This window comes from Lactuca sativa, chromosome 2, assembly GCF_002870075.4.
Source record: "Lactuca sativa cultivar Salinas chromosome 2, Lsat_Salinas_v11, whole genome shotgun sequence".
Taxonomy (NCBI): Eukaryota; Viridiplantae; Streptophyta; class Magnoliopsida; order Asterales; family Asteraceae; genus Lactuca; species Lactuca sativa.
This window is the reverse complement of record NC_056624.2, coordinates 149,621,371-149,632,166: the sequence shown is the minus strand read 5'-3', so window position 1 is coordinate 149,632,166 and position 10,796 is coordinate 149,621,371. Positions and strand designations below refer to the sequence as shown.

At 36.8% G+C, this 10,796-nt stretch overlaps 1 long non-coding RNA gene across 1 annotated transcript; it reads right to left on the bottom strand.

Moving 5' to 3' along the window:
* Window positions 1–8,419: 8,419 nt before the first annotated feature.
* Window positions 8,420–10,726, bottom strand: LOC128132065 (uncharacterized). The gene is made up of 4 exons (XR_008229996.1): window positions 10,591–10,726; window positions 8,973–9,758; window positions 8,841–8,898; window positions 8,420–8,634 (listed from the first exon to the last, which is right to left on the bottom strand). It is a non-coding gene; the product is annotated as an uncharacterized LOC128132065 (long non-coding RNA).
* Between the last annotated feature and the right edge of the window lie 70 nt (window positions 10,727–10,796).

Sequence of the window (10,796 nt, the reverse complement as noted above, 5' to 3'; positions counted from 1 at the left end):
TATATGTATGTATGTATAACTAAATGCTAGTCTTACCATTAGTAGGCCTCATTCATGAAGCCGATCTATAAGGTGGGTATAAGGTTGCGGCCTATAAAATGGCGCTTAATGGGTGTACACTCACACCCACCACTTGCTTGATCGGTGGAGGGTCGTTAGCCGAACGGGTAGGATAGGGCAACCTCATCCTCTCATTAAAAGTATAATAAGTAATACAAAGTAACTACACATATTTTAAAATTTCCCAATCTTAGTTACTTTAGGAAAAGTGAATTGATGCAATCCCATGAAGTTACACTTTGCACCCTTGCTAAGAAGTTAGTGGAGCGTGTGTGGTTTACCGGCACACTAATTGGTTCTAAGCAAAGATGGCAAAGGGTGATTCATTGTCTATCATAGTTCGATGGTGCGTGTGTGGTTTACCGGCACATCGAATAGGTGATCGTTACAATGAAGGCACCATGTAAATTTGCATGGTAATTCACACCCGCTTTGTGATCCTCGGTATCCCAGTCACAAACAAGAGGGGCATATCGAGATTTAAACATGCCATTGAATAGTTTCAATGAATCTCATTCGAACCTAGGAATTCTCAATACACTTAGGACTAATAGTTAAGTTTTGTGATGGAGAATTAGTGAATCGTCATTCACTTACCTTCAATTTATTTGCATGTTAGATTATGACATCCCTTTTCTAGTATGTAAATGTTATTGTTGGATCCTAGCCCTAATTTTTCTTATTGGGTGATAATTAGGGATTCTTGTTCTAATCTATCTTTGTCCTTTTCTTTTGTAGATGTCGAACGCAAACAACGCTGCTGCTAGTTCTTTCACGTTGATGAGCCTTTGCCAAAAGGTCACCTTCGATGGAACGAACTTTAGCGAATGGATAAGATACATTCGCACCATTGCTCGCTATAAGGATAAGGAGTATGTCCTCGATGAGAAGCTCGATAAAATCAACCCTGAAATCGCTACTCCGGCCGAAATCACCGCTTTTGAGACTCATGAGCGAGATGCAACGAAGGTACATTGCGTCATGATTGCCACCATGAACTCCGAATTCCAAAAGTCCTACGAGGACATGTACCCGTACGAGATGCACCAAGACTTATTGGAGAGATACCACCAGAACGCGAGACAACAGCGTTATGAGATTTTCACCAACATGATTTCCGCTAAGATGGGTCATGGAGAATCTCTTATCGTGCACCTGCAAAAGATGCAAAGGTATGTCGACCGCCTTCGCAAGTTAAATGTTGACTTTGGAGAAGACTTGGCGATCGACATGGTGCTTCACTCTTTGCCTCCGATGTACAACCAATTTATGATGACCTACCACATGAACAAAGAAGAGGTCACCCTAAGCAAACTCCAAGGTCTCTTGAGGGTTGCTGAGAGCAACTTCAAAGACAAGTCTGTTGCACCTACTCCCAATCCGCCTACTGCTCCTGTCTTGGCTATTGGTCAAGGAAAGGGAAAGAAGAGGAAGGCTTCATCGAAGAACTATCGCAAGGTCAAAGCCCGAGATGGTGCCTCTTCTAGTGGGGCCAAAGTTGATCCCGCTAAGCCCTGTCCTAACCCGAAGGAGGCAGAGTGCCACTACTGCCACAAGATAGGACATTGGAAGAGAAGCTGCCCAGAGTACCTGCACGCAATCAAAGAAGGAAAGATCAAGCCATCCTTCGCAGGTATATACACAATTAAATCTAACGATTCTAATCATGCTATTTCTTGGGTTCTTGATACCGGTTGTGGTTATCACATTTGTTCTAATGTGCAGGGACTAAGAAGAAGTAGGGATGTGGAGCAAGGAAGGATCAATCTAATCATGGGGAACAGAAGATCGTCGCCTGTGACCAAGATTGGAGTGTATTCTTTAGTGCTTAGGAATAATTTGTGTTTAGATTTGAACAATTGTTGCTATTCGCCAGAAATGGCTAGAAACATCATTTCATTTCATGGTTTATATAGACAAGGATTTAGATTTTCTTTTAATAATGAGAATGGTTCTATTTTGGCTTATCTAAATGGTGTCTTTTACTTTGAAGTTATACCATGTAATGGAATATATGAAACTGTTATGATTGTTGATAACTTAGGAAATGATGTTTTGAATATAGATTCTTCCACTAGTATGGATAAAGCATCCTTGTGGCATTGTCGTCTTGGACATGTCAACAAGAAACGCATAGCCCAACTCCAAAAGGATGGAGTGTTTGAGTCATTCGACCTTAGGGAAGATGACACATGCGAGTCTTGTTTACTTGGAAAGATGACTAAATCACCCTTCACGAGTACGTGTGAAAGGGGTGAGGGTCTATTGGACCTAATACATACCGATGTATGTGGACCATTTAGATCAACCACAAAGGATGGGAACCGCTTCTACGTGACTTTTACCGATGATTATAGTAGATATGGGTATATCTACTTAATCAAGAAAAAGTCAGAAACCTTTGAAAAGTTCAAAGAGTTCAAGAATGAAGTGGAGAATCAATTGGGCAGGAAAATCAAGATGCTTCGATCCGATCGAGGAGGAGAGTACCCAAGTCTTGAATTCCACGATTATCTCAAGGAGTGTGGAATAGTTTCGCAATTGACGCCTCCTAGGACACCGCAGTTGAATGGTGTGGCAGAAAGGCGTAATCGAACCTTATTGGATATGGTTCGCTCTATGATGAGTCGTGCTTCACTACCTATCTCTTTTTGGGGATATGCCTTAGAGACTGCCGCCCATATCCTTAACCGAGTCCCTACTAAGAAGGTTGCCAAAACACCTCACGAGATGTGGACAGGGAAAGCTCCCTCGTTGGCACATATCAAGGTTTAGGGTTGCGAGGCTTTCGTAAGACGAGATACTCACGACAAGCTTGAACCTCGAAGTGAGCGATGTATTTTCATCGGCTACCCGCAGACATCCTTTGGATATCTCTTCTATATACCGAAGGACAATGTTGTCTTTGTTGCGAGGAGAGGAGTTTTCCGAGAGCGAGAACTCATAAGCCAAGGAGACAGTGGGAGGCAAATCAAACTTGAAGAGATTCAAGAGTCGATAGATGAAGGAACCTCTACCGCTGGCACTCAACCCGAGGAGGAAACTCCAATTGAACCGATTGACGAGTCCTTACCTCTTAGACGTTCCGATAGAGTTAGAGTTCATCCCTAGTTTTATGGTTTCCATATTACTACTGAAGGGGACACGTATATTAGTGATGGTACACTAGTAAATCTTGATGAACCTAATAGCTATAAGGAAGCCATGGCAGGCCGGGAGTCTGCAAAATGGGAAGAGGCAATGGATAGCGAGATTCAATCCATGTATGACAACCAAGTTTGGAATTTGGTTGATTATGTGCCCGGACGTAAGACCGTTGGGTGCAAATGGATCTTCAAGAAGAAGACCGACGTGGATGGAAACGTGCACACATATAAAGCGCGATTGGTTGCGAAAGGCTTTACTCAAACTCCCGGAGTTGACTATGATGAGACCTTCTCACCAGTTGCGAAGATTAAATCTATTAGAGTGATGCTAGCAATTGCCGCATTTCATGATTATCAGATTTGGCAGATGGATATCAAGACCGCTTTCCTTAACGGAAAGTTGGCTGAGGATGTTTACATGGCTCAGCCAGAGGGGTTTGTGGATCCGAAGCATCCGAATAGAGTGTGTAAGCTTGAGAAGTCCATTTATGGACTTAAGCAAGCATCTCGCAGGTGGAATCTTTGCTTCGATGAGAAAGTCAAAGAGTTTGGATTTGTACGAAGCAAAGACGAATCTTGTGTATATGCAAAGCCAGTGGGAGTATAGTAAGCTTCCTCGTTCTATATGTCGATGACATATTACTCATAGGAAACGACATCCCGACTCTACAGGAGGTTAAGTCCTGGCTCGGGAAGTGCTTCGCTATGAAGGACCTCGGAGAGGCTTCTTACATTTTGGGAATAAGGATAGTAAGAGAAAGAAGTAAGAGACTAATTGGACTTAGTCAGAATACTTACTTAGAGAAGGTACTAAAACGTTTTAGTATGGAAAACTCAAAGAAGGGAGAATTACCGATACAAAATAATGCCAAGTTGAGTAAGACTCAAAGTCCGAGTACCGAAGCTGAGATAGCAGAAATGAGCCGAGTACCATACGCTTCCACAGTTGGCTCAATCATGTACGCTATGACTTGTACTCGCCCTGATGTAGCCTTCGCGTTGAGCATGGTTAGCAAATATCAAAGGAATCCTGGCAGAGCACATTGGATTGCGGTGAAGAATATCCTTAAGTACCTTCGGAGGACGAAGGAATGGTTCTTAGTCCTCGGAGGGAGTGATGACTTGAAGGTGCGAGGGTATAGTGACGCCAGTTTTCAGACCGACAGGGACAACTACCGTTCGCAGTCGGGCTGGGTCTTTACCCTAAATGGAGGAGCAGTAACATGGAAGAGTTCCAAACAAGAGACCGTAGCTGATTCAACGTGCGAATCATAGTACATTGCAGCGAGCGAAGCGTCGAAGGAGGCAATATGGCTAAAGAACTTCATCGGTGATCTTGGAGTTGTACCTGCCATAAAGGAGCCCATGGAGATTTTTTGTGATAACGAAGGAGCGGTTGCCTTGACCAAGGAACCGAGGGATCATGGTAGATCAAGACATATCGACAGAAAATATCACTTCATTAGACATCGTGTAGAAGAAGGACAACTCGTAGTGAAGAGGATATCATCAGAAGATAACCCAGCAGATCCGCTTACGAAGGGACTGAGTAGGGTTAAGCACTTGCAGCATGCTAGGAGTATTGGGCTGAAGGATGATATTAGCATAGATTAGATAGTATTAGAAACGTGTAATAGATAAATGTAATTAACATTTGATGATTAAATAAAGGAGTTTTATTTATGAGTAATGTTACTGTCTTATGTTAATTGTTTAACTATTGTTTCACTTTGCATATTTTGACTTCCAGAATAATTGAGTTTATTAGGAATAATCGAATTGTTCAAATTGTCCACAATCATTCATATGTTGGAAGTAGATATGAATGAAGATTGTCATGAATTGGTGTGTAGATTGTCTAAATGGTGTTAGACACAGCAAAGGGTTGCTGCAACGTTCATGAGTGCTTATGAACTAGTTTTGAGCATTGGAACAAACCCGCGCTTGCTGGAATCACCTTATGGAATACGATATAAAAGGTGATCGCAAGACGATAATATCATATAGTCTTAAAACCTAGATATATGGTTTGTTATTTGTTAATTGATTGTACATTGATAATGCGAAAACGCATCAGTAACTCGATGTTATAAAACGCATTGTTGTGTATAGTTGATTAATGAATAAGTAAATGAATATAAGTCGAAGTTTATCTGTAACTTTTGTCTAAGAAGGTAAAAGCGATATCTCGGCCACTCGGTGATTTGATTTGACTTATGTGCCGGGCCCGGTCAGAACTGAATTGATGTGTTCGATTAAGTTCTATGTCAAATAAATCAGAGATCGAGAAACTTAAATGCTTGACTAACCATTCCATAGGATTGTCAGCATGATATCTAACAGAGGACTGTACGATCCCTTATCTAAAGGACAAGATTGATTAGATCAGAGTTTGACAGCGTCTTTGAGAGCTACGATTGCAAACCGAATTGTACTTGTGCATATAGTTACTAGACTTATCCAAGTGGGAGACTGTTGGAATAGTGTCTAAGGCTGCGACTATATTTGGCAAGTATTTGACCCGGTTGTGCATGGTCCTTTTGGGTTGCCTTCACCATAGCAACTTGATAGGATGATTTATTAAGAGAGAGTAAATATTATTAATATATTATGAGAATAATATAAAGTATAATATATTGTTATTTGATTAATATAATTCATAGAATTAATTAGAATTAATTTGGTGACTTAAAGAGATTAATTAAATAAAGGGGTATAAACTGTCAATTGTTTGATAGTTAAGCTTTAGACTATAAATCCATATAGATATATAGTGGACGGATTCTAGAAGCTAGGATAGCTTCAAAATCGTCCATGACTTATCTATGGAATGGATTTGGATAGCCTTAAGAGAAGATTATCCAATTAGGGTTTAGATTGTAACCCTTAAGGAGTCTACAAGTATAAATAGACCCCATGGCTAAGGGAAATCGGCACCTCACCTAAAGTAAGAGAACCCTGGCCGATTTCCTCCCCTCTCCTCTCTCCTAAATCATCTTCCTTGCTATTGGTGTTTGTAAGCCATTAGAGGAGTGACATTTGTGACTCTAGAAGCTCCAAGACTACAAGATCAACAAGGAATTCAAAGGTATGGTTCTAGATCTGTTTCAATGTTGTTATTTAACCTAATTAGCCATTAGAAGTCTTAGATTCAAAGCATATTTAATTAGAAAGCCTAGATCCAAGCATTAGGGTTTTGCATGCGCACATAGGAAAGTTCTTATGGCTAAAACCCATCAGTTTTGAAGGAGGAAGAGTTGTTTGATGGGCTTTGTGAAGGTGTTGGAAGGAGTAGATATGTTTTTTACTGGGGCACAAATGTCTTTTTCCTATCACCTACTCGGTCAACTGCTATTTTCTCTAGGACCGAGTCATGAAGTAATGACCGGGTCAGAAACATATTTAGCATGTATCAAACACGCTGACCGGACCGAGTTAGCTAAAAGGTACTGACTCGACCCGGTCAGCACAATATCAAACATGAAACTTAATATTATATGTCACTAATCATGCCACATGTCAACCTATTAATTCTTCATTTTAAATTTCTCACACTATTTAAATTAAATTAATAATTGATAATTGATTATTCATTTTAAATTTTAAATTTCACACTCTAATTACATTAAATTAATAACAATGAAATAAAAATAATATGTATTATAAGGTGATGTAATTTCATACATTTATTTAAATCCACGATTATAATTTTATATACCTAAAAAAATATATCTTAATTAATGATTTATTTGAAATAATTGATTAATAATTTTGAATTTTTACTATGAAAGTTTATTTAATTTTATGACTGTAGTTCTCACGGGTTATAAACTAATATATTTAATAGATTCACAATGTGAATATGAAATGTATATAATTTTGTTATTAGCATTCACAATGTGAATCTGATTTACTATTTCAACACTTTAATCATCACAAATTAATTTTACTAAATTTACATATGAATCGAAGTATATTTCCTTTCAATCTAATCATATGAATTTTAACGTCCCAAATTTCAACCTAAATTTTCATTTTTATTTGTCAAAATATATAGGAGTATAATTACATTTTCAGAAAATATGATATGAATGTGTGTGTACAGTCGAACCATGTCCTTTTTACAAGTCAATGAAGTACCTGAAAAAATTTATAATCAATTGGGTAAAGACGAAGCTTAATGGGTTTCCAAAAATATCATATCTCACAATACATATACAATGCATACACATAATGGCCTTCAACATAAAGTTGGTATGCCCTTGGGCTTCAACACGAAGTTGGGCGGCCCTTTTGCCTTCAGCATAAAGTTGGTCCACTACATGGCCTTCAGCATAATGTTAATGCGCCAGAGTATATTGGCCTTTAACACGAGGTTGATTCGCCCTCAACTCCCCAGATAGTATATCAACACACACACACACACACACACATATATATATTTATATATATATATATATATATATATATATATATATATATATATATATATATATATATATATACATAAGGTCCAAATGATAACAATTATGAAATCGAGAACGCGAGAACAAATTTGCGCCACATATTTTTTTGCGGCAAAACCCTCTAGCATAGCGGCATGACATAGGGACTTAATATTCACACGTAAATATTACATTTCTCCGTCGCGCCGGTACGCTGAAGGGTTTTGCAACAAAAAGAAATATATGGTTATGGTTAATATCCACACATGAATATTACTTTCTTCCGTCGCGCCGGTACGGGTAGGGTTTTTCGGCAAATATATATATATATATATATATATATATATATATATATATATATATATATATATATATATATATATATATATATAGGCTTAGGTTATTGTATTCAAATTAATTATTGTGTGATTGTATGCATAAATATGAGCCAATCATTTTACTTATTTTAAAAAGGTGATTAATACATATTATTGAATTAAAAATAATCGAAAAATACCGTCTAATTTAACTAGAATGGTATTTTAGTCAATTAATATAGATTTAATAAAAAAATTTTGCATATTTTAAGGGATTATTGATTTTATTAATTTTAAAAATCCGATTTTACAAATTATAAGATTTTTAATTCGAACAATATGACAGAAAATGTTTGAGTATGTTCAAAAATAAAAATATTCTAGAACCATAAAATAATAAAAATATTCTTGAACATATTTTTTGTAGAATAACAAATTCTGGAACCAGCAATTGAAGAATTAAAATAAAAATTATATTAATTCTTATAGAATACATGTAACAATTGCTAAGAATTACATTTATTGTTAAAGAATAAAACTAAAAAACTTTCAATTCCGAAAAAAAAAACATCAAAATCTAACAAATACACTAATTTATTCTAAAAAGAATAATGTTGCTAAGAGGCGTCGTTCAAATTTCGTGGTCCGTTTTTCAAGCATCAGCTTCTGTGGAAACAAATTCAATGAATAAATTAGTGAGAAAATATTCATATTCTATTCCAGCATAATTGGAATTCGTGATTTCATTCTGATAAAATTAAAATTCATTTACCAATAATTATATTAATTTGGGACATTCTAATAAAATATGTTCATGATTATCATAAAAAAAAACATTTTTTTCTGATAGAATACTATAAACAAAGAAATACCATTCAGTTGAAGCATTTTAGCGAGCGCTTGGTGTGCATCAAAACAACTTACAATTTCCTGTAAAAATTAGACAATCAGAACAAATTCCCAATAAACCTAAACACATCGAGTCTATCAGAAAAACATTGTACCTTACATTCGTTTCTATCAGATTATCGTTAATCTATGCCTTGGAGCTTGTAAATGTAAGCAATTTTGCACAAGTTTCGTTCAATGTCATCATTCAAGACTGTATTTTTTAATCATCCAACAGAAGATTCCTAATTTCGTACATTTTTATTGGGGATTTCGTTTGGGATGGATCAATAAGAAATCAGAAACTAAGAAAACCAGTTTTCAACAGTGCATTTGAAGGGTGAAGAGTCAACTAGTGGCTTGTTATTTCACTCTAGATCAACAGGAACATGTGATCGGTTTCAAGAAAGCAAAAAGAGAAAGAAGGGTGTGATCGATTAAAGAAGAGAAGAGATCCAATTTCGAGTTTAATATTGATACCTGCGATTTATTCTTGTGTGTGTGACGTCGATAAAAGGTGGAGACAGAACAAGAGCCATATCGATTTTTGGGGACGTGATTGTTGAAACCAGAACAGGAAGAACCGAAGAACGTACAAAAGGAGAGCTGCAGTTTTTTTTCTTATTTCTTTGGCTCATGTCGATCAATTTTGCAAGAGGTGAAGGAAGGCGTGCCTGTTCTCGTTGATTTTGACCTACACCTGTGAATATGCGACGGGCCAAAAGGTGGTTGGTGCCTTGCTGGTCGCTTCTTGCTATTGATTATGGAGAGAATGAGTCAATCATGGCTTGAAGAGTCAATGACGGCTGGAAGAGAAGGGACGTGATTTTGGTGTCGACAAGATCCGTCGGTGACAGACAATTGATACACCTTCCCGCTTCTTGCTTCAGCACTTGGCGGACCTAGGTAGATGGTGGTTTTAAAAAGCTGATGGATAGAGAAACCCTAGGTAGTTGAAGTCAATGGTTACCATAATTATAAGATATTATTTGTGGAAACTAATTATCAAATTACCTATTTACCCTTATTTATTTATTTATTTTTATTTTAAATTTTGATTGACCCACATTTATGCATACAATAACACAATAATTACTTTAAATAGATGAACCTAGCTCTCTCTCTCTCTCTCTCTCTATATATATATATATATATATATATATATATATATATATATATATATATATATATATATATATATATATCAGACTTCAATTTAGCACTACAGACAACTAACAGAACTAGCCTAATTGCATATTATAGGGAAACTATATCCTAACATGCAGAGGATATATACTGGAGCACGTAATATAGTGAGAAAACTCACTTGGAGAGTTATTCAACCAATTGACAACTATCTGGGCGTTTCTACTGATGATCCAATCCAGGTGGCAACACGCTTAACAAGTATTAACCTATAGTATTATAAATTATTAATCCTTATGGAAATTTGGTAAGGAAAACTAGATGTTTCACTAATCCCAATGAATACCAAGAGTCCTATCAAATAAGGATCAGTCAGGCACGACAGTTGGGAGGCAGAACCATTTCGGCATATTGTGTTTCTTAAATCCAACAACCAAACCAACATCAACATTCTAGACACCTCTCCCGTAAGTAAATCAATCAGTATATGACTGGAATTACTGCTAAACCTTATTTACATATTCATAATAACGACTATGAATATAATATAAGTTACACTTAAAGCGTAGTAAGTACAACCAAACTTACAGAGAGTTTCTAGCGAAAGGATGGAAATTACGCTGGCAGAAATATAACCTAATAGCTACTAATTTCGGGCGCTCAGAGACCTCTGGGCTTTGTCAAAATACCATAACTATTAAGAGTTTTTGAGATTATAACTTAGAAAATCATAGAGAGGGTTTGGAAAGAAGTAATGAACAAATGGAGGCTTGGAAAGGTATTTATATCCATTT